Source organism: Penaeus chinensis, chromosome 20, assembly GCF_019202785.1.
Source record: "Penaeus chinensis breed Huanghai No. 1 chromosome 20, ASM1920278v2, whole genome shotgun sequence".
Taxonomy (NCBI): domain Eukaryota; kingdom Metazoa; phylum Arthropoda; class Malacostraca; order Decapoda; family Penaeidae; genus Penaeus; species Penaeus chinensis.
In genome coordinates, this window is record NC_061838.1 from 2,105,555 (window position 1) to 2,116,878 (window position 11,324).

Genomic DNA, 11,324 nt, shown 5'->3' on the forward strand with positions numbered 1-11,324 from the left:
TATATACACGCATATACCTGGGTGTATATATACATTTATATATTCACATCTGTACATACGCATCCATATGTCTATATACACATTTGCAAACATATATTTATATACCCTTATCTTTATACAGAAATGTACTGTTTAGTCATATAGATTAGGATTATGTCAGTAAGCAAGAAGTGTCAGATTTTTTTAGTTCACCTAGATTTTAAATGCTTGTACGACAAAGATAAATATATTTTCTAAGTTCAGAATATAATAGTATTTGTACATACATACATATGTTTATACATATGTATATATATTCATACATAGGTATGTATGCATATATTTCTCTTTCACAGTGTGTCTATATATATATGTATATAATATACAGCTCTCTTTTTCACAGCGTAATGGGGCCCCAAGGGTACAAGACTTGGTTCTCCAAATGTCTGACGGAACACTGCACGTATTATTATTTTTTTTTTTTATTATCATTATTATTTATGGTGGTCGTCCTAGCGGCCGCAGCAGCGGCTCTCCCTGACCCCACGAAACGGCACTTGGGATACGGCTTGTAAGGAGGATACGGAGGATACGGCCTCGGAGGATTTGGCTTGGGAGGCTACGGAGGATACGGAGGATACGGTTATGGATCCCACTATCCTTATTACGGATCCTACTATGGATAGGTAGGATCTTAATCCTTGGTATTGTGTCATTTACTAGAATCCTAATCGTATCAGTATCTATTGTTGTTATAATCATGAGGTTTCTCATTATAAAATAATATTTCTTAACATCACATTACTTTTCCAGATAACGAAGGATCAAGTAAACATCGACTTCGTTTCCTGCCTGTTCAGCCTTGTATTTATATTCTTAAATACCATATAATAAAGTTTTAACTCTATATGCTGTTATCTCTTACCTATTTTAGTGAAGTCTATATAGCTAGCCATCTAATTACCTGGCTACATATATGTACACATGGCTGTAAAAAAAAGCATTACGAAATGGCCCAGACACACATAAACACACATATATGTTTATACACATATATACAATTTACACTTATATATATTCTGTGCGTATAGATATACACACATATGTACATATATACATATGTGTGCACTGTATATGTGTATATGTACTGTATGTATATATGTATATATAAACATAATGTATACATATATGTACTGTGTATATGTGCGTGTGTATGTATATACAAATATACATCCACTATATCGTATGTATATATACATATATCATAAGTAATATATACATGTATATTATATACATTACACATACACGCATATATGTGTATATATATGTGTGCAGAGTATATATATTTACATAAATCTATTTATATATAATGTACATATATATTACTTATATAATTATGTACACAATATACTGGGTAAATATATACACGCATATACCTGGGTGTATATATACATTTATATATTCACATCTGTACATACGCATCCATATGTCTATATACACATTTGCAAACATATATTTATATACCCTTATCTTTATACAGAAATGTACTGTTTAGTCATATAGATTAGGATTATGTCAGTAAGCAAGAAGTGTCAGATTTTTTTAGTTCACCTAGATTTTAAATGCTTGTACGACAAAGATAAATATATTTTCTAAGTTCAGAATATAATAGTATTTGTACATACATACATATGTTTATACATATGTATATATATTCATACATAGGTATGTATGCATATATTTCTCTTTCACAGTGTGTCTATATATATATGTATATAATATACAGCTCTCTTTTTCACAGCGTAATGGGGCCCCAAGGGTACAAGACTTGGTTCTCCAAATGTCTGACGGAACACTGCACGTATTATTATTTTTTTTTTTTATTATCATTATTATTTATGGTGGTCGTCCTAGCGGCCGCAGCAGCGGCTCTCCCTGACCCCACGAAACGGCACTTGGGATACGGCTTGTAAGGAGGATACGGAGGATACGGCCTCGGAGGATTTGGCTTGGGAGGCTACGGAGGATACGGCTATGGATCCCACTATCCTTATTACGGATCCTACTACGGATATGTGAGGACTTTGACAACATTGACATATCGTGAATCCTTATGCAAACTTTCTCTTAAACTGTACAATAATGATTTCTTATCATTTTCATATCCCTTTTGCAGAGGGTGGTGCATCAGGTGTTAAGTTAAGTATCATATTGTATACATATTGTATATACGTATGAATAAGTATATAAATATATATATAGCCTATACATTGTATATACTTACATGGATATATATTGATTAGTATATATAACTCTGTATGTATATATAGCACATGTATTGTTATATATAGATTTATACATAGACATACACACATATATATATTTATACATTTGTATATCAGAGATTCTGGCGATATATTAAGGAAACGAAAAGTCGACAAACCATAGATGAAAGTCATAAATATATTTCTTAACAGACTGATACATACCGTGATTAGCTGTCCCTTTTGATGAAATAGCACGTCCGGAAACCCTCGGAAAAACTTGTCCCAAATTCCCGAAAATACTAGCCGAGGATGGGGAAGTCCTGAGTTGCCAGACAGTCATTTGAGATATATATTCATACATAGGTATGTATGCATATATTTCTCTTTCACAGTGTGTCTATATATTATGTATATAATATACAGCTCTCTTTTTCACAGCGTAATGGGGCCCCAAGGGTACAAGACTTGGTTCTCCAAATGTCTGACGGAACACTGCACGTATTATTATTTTTTTTTTTTATTATCATTATTATTTATGGTGGTCGTCCTAGCGGCCGCAGCAGCGGCTCTCCCTGACCCCACGAAACGGCACTTGGGATACGGCTTGTAAGGAGGATACGGAGGATACGGCCTCGGAGGATTTGGCTTGGGAGGCTACGGAGGATACGGCTATGGATCCCACTATCCTTATTACGGATCCTACTACGGATATGTGAGGACTTTGACAACATTGACATATCGTGAATCCTTATGCAAACTTTCTCTTAAACTGTACAATAATGATTTCTTATCATTTTCATATCCCTTTTGCAGAGGGTGGTGCATCAGGTGTTAAGTTAAGTATCATATTGTATACATATTGTATATACGTATGAATAAGTATATAAATATATATATAGCCTATACATTGTATATACTTACATGGATATATATTGATTAGTATATATAACTCTGTATGTATATATAGCACATGTATTGTTATATATAGATTTATACATAGACATACACACATATATATATTTATACATTTGTATATCAGAGATTCTGGCGATATATTAAGGAAACGAAAAGTCGACAAACCATAGATGAAAGTCATAAATATATTTCTTAACAGACTGATACATACCGTGATTAGCTGTCCCTTTTGATGAAATAGCACGTCCGGAAACCCTCGGAAAAACTTGTCCCAAATTCCCGAAAATACTAGCCGAGGATGGGGAAGTCCTGAGTTGCCAGACAGTCATTTGAGAGTTATAAGAATATTTTTGTGTTGGGGCAGTTTATGCCTTTATATTCACGATGTTGATAAAGAACTCATTCTGCGTGTTTTTTCTTTTAACATGGCTAAATTTGCGACATGAATACAAACTTACAATATATATATATATATATATGTGTGTGTAATATATATTATGTATATACATTGGATGCCTTTATATATATGCATATATTTACAAATATACTATGTATACAGGTGAATATGTATATTACATATTCATAAGAATATATATTTATGTTATATATACACATAAATATATATTGATTATATATAAATCTTTACATATATTTGTATTATATATATACATATAAATTATATGTATACATATGTATATCATACACATGAATATTTCTGTATTCATTATAATATATGAATTTATACATAGATATATATACATAAATATATGCTTGTACATTTGTATATCATACATATATACATATATATGTAAGTATATATACTGAATATATATATATGCGTTAGTATATACAAAGCTATATATATATAGTTATACATACAGGTACATATAAATATATGTATATGTATATATACATGTATATATACTGAATATATGCTTATAAATATATATACTTATATATATATATATATATATATATATATATATATATGTGTGTGTAATATATATTATGTATATACATTGGATGCCTTTATATATATGCATATATTTACAAATATACTATGTATACAGGTGAATATGTATATTACATATTCATAAGAATATATATTTATGTTATATATACACATAAATATATATTGATTATATATAAATCTTTACATATATTTGTATTATATATATACATATAAATTATATGTATACATATGTATATATATTCATACATAGGTATGTATGCATATATTTACAAATATACTATGTATACAGGTGAATATGTATATTACATATTCATAAGAATATATATTTATGTTATATATACACATAAATATATATTGATTATATATAAATCTTTACATATATTTGTATTATATATATACATATAAATTATATGTATACATATGTATATATATTCATACATAGGTATGTATGCATATATTTCTCTTTCACAGTGTGTCTATATATATATGTGTGTGTAATATATATTATGTATATACATTGGATGCCTTTATATATATGCATATATTTACAAATATACTATGTATACAGGTGAATATGTATATTACATATTCATAAGAATATATATTTATGTTATATATACACATAAATATATATTGATTATATATAAATCTTTACATATATTTGTATTATATATATACATATAAATTATATGTATACATATGTATATATATTCATACATAGGTATGTATGCATATATTTACAAATATACTATGTATACAGGTGAATATGTATATTACATATTCATAAGAATATATATTTATGTTATATATACACATAAATATATATTGATTATATATAAATCTTTACATATATTTGTATTATATATATACATATAAATTATATGTATACATATGTATATATATTCATACATAGGTATGTATGCATATATTTCTCTTTCACAGTGTGTCTATATATATATGTGTGTGTAATATATATTATGTATATCATTATGATCATGATTAATGTTGTTATTGTTCATTAGTATCATTATTTATCAATATCATTATCATTATTATAATCATTTTCTTTACTGTTGTTATTTTTACTATTAGTAGTAGTAGTATAAAAACCATGATCAAAATGATAATTATAATAGAGAAAATATAGAATTATATGAATAAAGCACAGAAGAGCAGACAGAACATACTCGTTAACCTGGGGTCCATAGGCCCTAGGGGGTCCACGTATGGCATAACAAGAGTGTAAGGTAGTAGCACTGATACACTGACGGAATTACCACTGATAATTTCGTTACAAAGGACTTAGTTATGAGGTTCTCTTTCATGCCAAGGATTTCTGTAAATCAGCGCAATCAAAATGAGAGATCTGTCTAGTTTTGAACTGGTACAGGTAGTAAGCAAAACTGATATAGATTCATTTTACTGAACTAAGTTTACAACTAAGGAAAATCCATCTCATTGCCAAAACTGGTTAATTGTGTGCCGTGTTGTGCAGCGGTAGCGATCTCGTCTAGAAATCTTGCTGACCTGCGATCAAATTCCTCGCCGCCAGTGGATGGTAACCCCGGGCATTCCTTGCATACTGGAAATAATTGAGAAGCTAAATGAAACAGACATTATGTCACACCAAGAATATCCATTGTTACAAATGGAATCAAAATCAATTATTATTATTAATTATTCTAACACAGCAGAGCGGCTTCAGATGTAGGTGCGAGACATCAACATTTAGTCGACTTTATAACTAATTACAGACAAAAATAAAACTTTATTAAAATTTTATTAAACTGGGTCTGTGGCTCCGTAGATTCATATCAAAGGAAAGACCATATCTGCACCAAAGCCGGTTAACACCAGTTCGAACTCGGCACTCGTGAGACTAAAAGAGCACAAGAACAGCTGATCGTCCCAGGGAAGAGTATGCTATGCCATCCTTCATGCGCAGATCACTGCAGTGCTGCCAGATTTGGGGAATTTTCCCTAGTTTTGGGGAAATCATGATGTTGATGGGGAAATGGGGAATTCATGCCCATTTTTGGGGAATTTTCATATGCGACTTCGGATTTACTAGAAAAAATGGGGATTTTTCATTGTGGAGCAGCATTTTCTCTTAGTTTGGTAATTCTTCAACACATCATTATAAATAATATGATACATAATAACTTTAACGAATGTATCTATGGAAATATAATAATTTTAAGATGAAGAGGTAGCCACTAGTAGGAAACAGACAAGTGATAACGGAGTGGACGCGTCCAGTTCGCGTCCGCCGCCCGCGATGGTCGGTCGTACCTTCCTACGGCAGCTTCACAGAGAGGAAACGAGAACCTCCCCCTCGGCCAGCTGGTACTCAGACGCCACAGGCTCTGAACCACTGGCACTCTCTGAAGTAAGCAACAGAGGTACCGAAGTCATTCTTCACAGAATGCGCCTAGGTTACCACTGTGCATGGCAGATTATCCCAACAATTGAACGCGATGAATGGTGCTGCAAGCACTGCGGCGAGCCGAACGCCACACTAGTCCACTACCTAGAAAATTGTAACCATACACAATTCCTGAGACATGGACCGCCCACAACAGCCGCCGTGCTGGTAAAGAGGCTATGCGAAATGCTTACACCATGGCGGCAGGAGCGCTTGCTGGCAATCCCGCCGCCACGGTAAGCACCGAGTGTCAGACAACTCAATGAGACAGCCGTAAAAAAGCTGACACAGGCCGGGCCATATCCAGAAGGCCCGGGCGAAGCTAGAACTTCGCAAACCAAACCCCCCCCCCCCCCCCCCCCCCGCCCGCGAGACAGCTCCCTTACTGTGGATATTGGATATTGGATCTTTCAGTTAACTAAAAACATTGGTTGGATTGCTCCATACTAGGCGATACTTGAAAGAGGATTTTTGTTTTAGTTTCCCTGTAAGTATCACCCTTCTCCAACGCATGACCTCTGAAAGCTCTGATATGTATGATTCAGAGTGAATCATGTATATGATACAGGATTAAGGTTAACTAAGCAATGCTACATTTAAGTTTAAAGTTATAATAAGTTTTGAGAGAAGTGTACTACCTATGTTTTTCATTATTGTATTTAAGTTTTCATATTAAAAGTGTGTTCAGCATAAATATAATTGGATCTTCAGTTAACTATGCCAGTATCCTATTGTCCATACTACAAGTAGAAAGAAATTGGTATTTCTTTTAGCTATAACTCAAATAAAACTCAATTAAAACCAAACTTTTTGAAATGGGGAAATTTTGTCCAAAATGGGGAATTTTGGCACTCGGATTTGGGGAAATGTGAGTCCTTGCATCTGGCAGCACTGGATCACTGCTTTCTGCGCGTTGACATCACCGAATATGAAGTGTATGTAAATAGCAGTTGGTTGTTTAACGTTGGTTCCGCAGATGATACTTATTTCACATAATTAGAACACATAAAACATCAGTTACAGTTCATAACATCCCAGTTTCGTCTATAATATTTATTTACTTATGGCGATTATATGTCAACGTTTTTCTCCTCTTATGTCGAGCAGTGTCTGGGATATTTACATTTTGTCTAAAAACATGTTTTTTGTATATACTTTTATCATTAACACAGATAATTACTGGTAATTCTTCTGATTTTCTTTATCGGTAGTTTTGTCATTGTATTGTAATTACTTTATTACATCTATAATGATGGCGATAAAAAGATAATACCAGTAACAAAAATAAGAAGGGTGATATTAACAATAATGTTAATGGCACTTGTCAATCTGACATTAGGAATAAATATAAAACAGAAATTGAATATTAACAATCTCCCAAAAAAAAATATCACTAGGATATACAATTGATATTGGTTATATTTATTTCAAGATGCTTTACATGCTATAATTTTGTCACATCTGCTAAAAAATATATATATTGTCGGAAATCCGCGGTAAAGTTTCTTTCCGAAACTGCCTGCCTGATATGGGGAAGCCCTGAGTTGCCAAACAGTGATTTGAGAGTATATAAGGCAAGGCCATCGTGGCGACGTAAGAGTCTTCTCTTGCACTCGCATCTGCAACATCTCAAATATGGTAACAAACACTCTTTGCATCCTTTAAGAACATTTCATAGAATACATACCATTGGTGCTCATCTGGTATGTGCCGCTTGTTTATAAACATTTTTCTTGGTTCAATCGTTTTCAGCTGATCATCTATTTTAGGATACACAAAATATCGAAGATTTATTGAATTCTTCATCAGTTTTACTATAAGGTATTTCAGTCTCCCAATCCTTTAGAAGAAAAAAAAAAAAAACTATAGCCAAGTTCTCCCTCCTTCAGGTTTCTCGCGTCGTGTTGGTCGTGCTGGTGGTGGTCGCCCTAGCGGCCGCGGCAATGGCTCTCCCTGACCCCACGAAACGGCACTTGGGATACGGCTTGTACGGAGGACACGGAGGATACGGCCTCGGAGGATTTGGCTTGGGAGGCTACGGAGGCTACGGAGGATACGGCTATGGATCCCACTATCCTTATTACGGATCCTACTACGGATAGGTAGGATCTTAATCCTTTCGTATTGTGTCATTTACTAGAATCCTAATCTTATCAGTATCTATGGTTGTTATAATCATCATGAGATTTCTAATTGAAGAATATGTCCTAACATTGCAATATTACCAAGTGAACAACATTAGTGTCATATGGACTTCGTTTCCTGCCTTTCAGCTGAGTCGACGAAGTTATGTGAACACCAGTCCAGACTTGTATTTATCTCTAATAAAGCTTTAACTCTATGTACTGTTATCTTTTACCTATTCCAGTGAAATCTATATAGCTACCCATTTAATCACCTGTCTGCATGTGTACCTGTCTGTAAATGAATGCATACATAAATTGATGCATATATATATATATATATATATATATTTAGACAGAAGACTACTTAGATGTATCAGTTGTTGACATGCTAACGACGAGGTAACAAAAGAACAGCTGAGATAAAAGTTGCATGAAGAAGAAAAAAAATGAAACTGCGACAAACTTATTCCAAGAAGAGCAGATATATACACATTACACACATATGCGTATGTGTATGTACTGTGTGTATATAAATCTATATATATAAGTATTTATACTTATATATATACAGGTGTGCCTGTATATATATACTGTATATATGTTCTGTGTGTATATATATATAAATATTATTATTGTATATCATATGTATATTACATATATATATTAATTAATATATACATGCACATTATATATATAAACATATATACCTACTCTACACACACACATATATATAAACATTTATGTGTGTGTAGAGTATGTATATGTATATATATAATGCACATATATATTACTTACGATATATGTATATAACATACTTGATGTGTATATATATGTACATATGCATATATATATATATATATATATATATATATATATATATATATTCACATCTATATACATAACTTTTTATCCATATTTTTATGTATATACAAATACAAAATATATATACATACATATATGATAATCCTCCCTGAGCAGGCTTCGAACCTAGATCACTCCGGCTATGACACCGGAGGGCCAGTACTAAACCAACCATACCACGTGACCCACTAAAAGGTATATGTAACTAGGATCTAATTAGTTTCATAAACATTACCAATCTACTTATACATGAGTAATGATAGCGAGGTTTTACACACACTCCCCGTGGGCATTCGGTGGAAATTGAAAAAATCGGAAATTTACTAAATTAATAAATAAAGTTTATTAGATATTGAATTTTGAATGAGACAAAGCATTTTGTTGCCAGGAAAGCCCGACGAATGACCTTGATCTTTATACAGAAGAAATGTACTTTTTAGTCATTGCAGATTAGAATTATATCAATGAGCAAGAAGTGTACGTTTTTGTTAATTCTGCTAGATTTTAAATGTGTTTGTACGACAAAAATAGATATATTTTTTAAGTCCAGAATAAATGTATGTGTACATATAAACACATACATGTGTATGTTTATATGTATGTATATATATCTATATACACATATATGCACTTATGCATATATCGCTCTTTTCACAATCTATATATAAATGTATACATCTCTCTTTTCACAGTTTATGGGAGCCCATGAGTGTAATAGAATCCTGTTCCCCAAATATGTGACAGCGTGTCATTTATTTGTTTTATAGCAGTAATGATTTATAAGGTGTTACTGAAGATATGAAGACAAGATAACAGATTCTATGGCACAAATAACGAAGGAAATAAAGTAATTCATTCATAATATATATGGATGAGGACGATAACAGACCTTGAGAAGATGAAAAATAATCATAATGATAATTATTGTAATAATCATTGTTATCACTATTAATATTATCATTTTTGTTGATACTACCATCATCACTATAATAACAGAAATAAATATAGCATAACAAAATTAAATCTTATTCCTAGCAACTAATCTCTATTGCTTGCTCTTATTGGTAGGTTACGAAAGTATTAACCCCTCTTACTGAAATAATCGGAAATCCTCGGTAAATAACTTCCTCCAAATTCCCGAAGTAGTCTGCGATGGGGAAGTCCTGAGTTGCCAAGCAGTGATTTGTGAGTATAAAGAGCAAGGCCATCGCAGCCACGGAACAGTCATCCCTTGCACTCGTTCCTGCAACATCTCAATCATGGTAGCGCATCGTTTTTCACTGACTTAAATTATATACTGGAGCATAGCTTTTATTCTTTATCCATATATTGATTTATATTCGTCCTATTCTGATATTGTTCTACTACTATGATTATACAATATTAAGCAAGTTTCTAAACTTAACCTATTCCGATATTTCAGTAAACTTTCCGTAAACAGACTTATATAATAGGTGAAGCTTCCTTCAGGTTTCTCGCGTCGTGTTGATCGTGCTGGTGGTGGTCGTCCTAGCGGCCGCAGCAATGGCTCTCCCTGACCCCACGAAACGGCACTTGGGATACGGCTTGTACGGAGGATACGGAGGATACGGCCTCGGAGGATTTGGCTTGGGAGGCTACGGAGGCTACGGAGGCTACGGCTATGGATCCCACTATCCCTATTACGGATCCTACTACGGATAGGTAAGAGCTTTGACAACGCTTTTCTGAATTTTTGAAAGTTTTATATCGTAAATTCTTATCCGAAATTTATTCTGATAGAAATGTACAATACTGGA

At 32.8% G+C, this 11,324-nt stretch overlaps 3 long non-coding RNA genes across 3 annotated transcripts in view; all 3 read left to right on the forward strand.

Annotated features, from left to right (window-relative positions):
* Window positions 1-523: 523 nt before the first annotated feature.
* Window positions 524-886, forward strand: LOC125036077. The gene is made up of 2 exons (XR_007115863.1): window positions 524-665; window positions 793-886. It is a non-coding gene; the product is annotated as an uncharacterized LOC125036077 (long non-coding RNA).
* Window positions 887-8,158: 7,272 nt separating this feature from the next.
* LOC125036274 lies at window positions 8,159-8,900 on the forward strand. The gene is made up of 3 exons (XR_007115885.1): window positions 8,159-8,197; window positions 8,449-8,661; window positions 8,833-8,900. It is a non-coding gene; the product is annotated as an uncharacterized LOC125036274 (long non-coding RNA).
* A 1,782-nt stretch (window positions 8,901-10,682) lies between these two features.
* Window positions 10,683-11,324, forward strand: part of LOC125036251 — a 757-nt gene continuing 115 nt past the window's right edge. The window contains exons 1-2 of the long non-coding RNA XR_007115884.1: window positions 10,683-10,808; window positions 11,017-11,229. This is a non-coding gene — a long non-coding RNA (uncharacterized LOC125036251). The remainder of the gene's footprint in view (window positions 10,809-11,016; window positions 11,230-11,324) is intronic.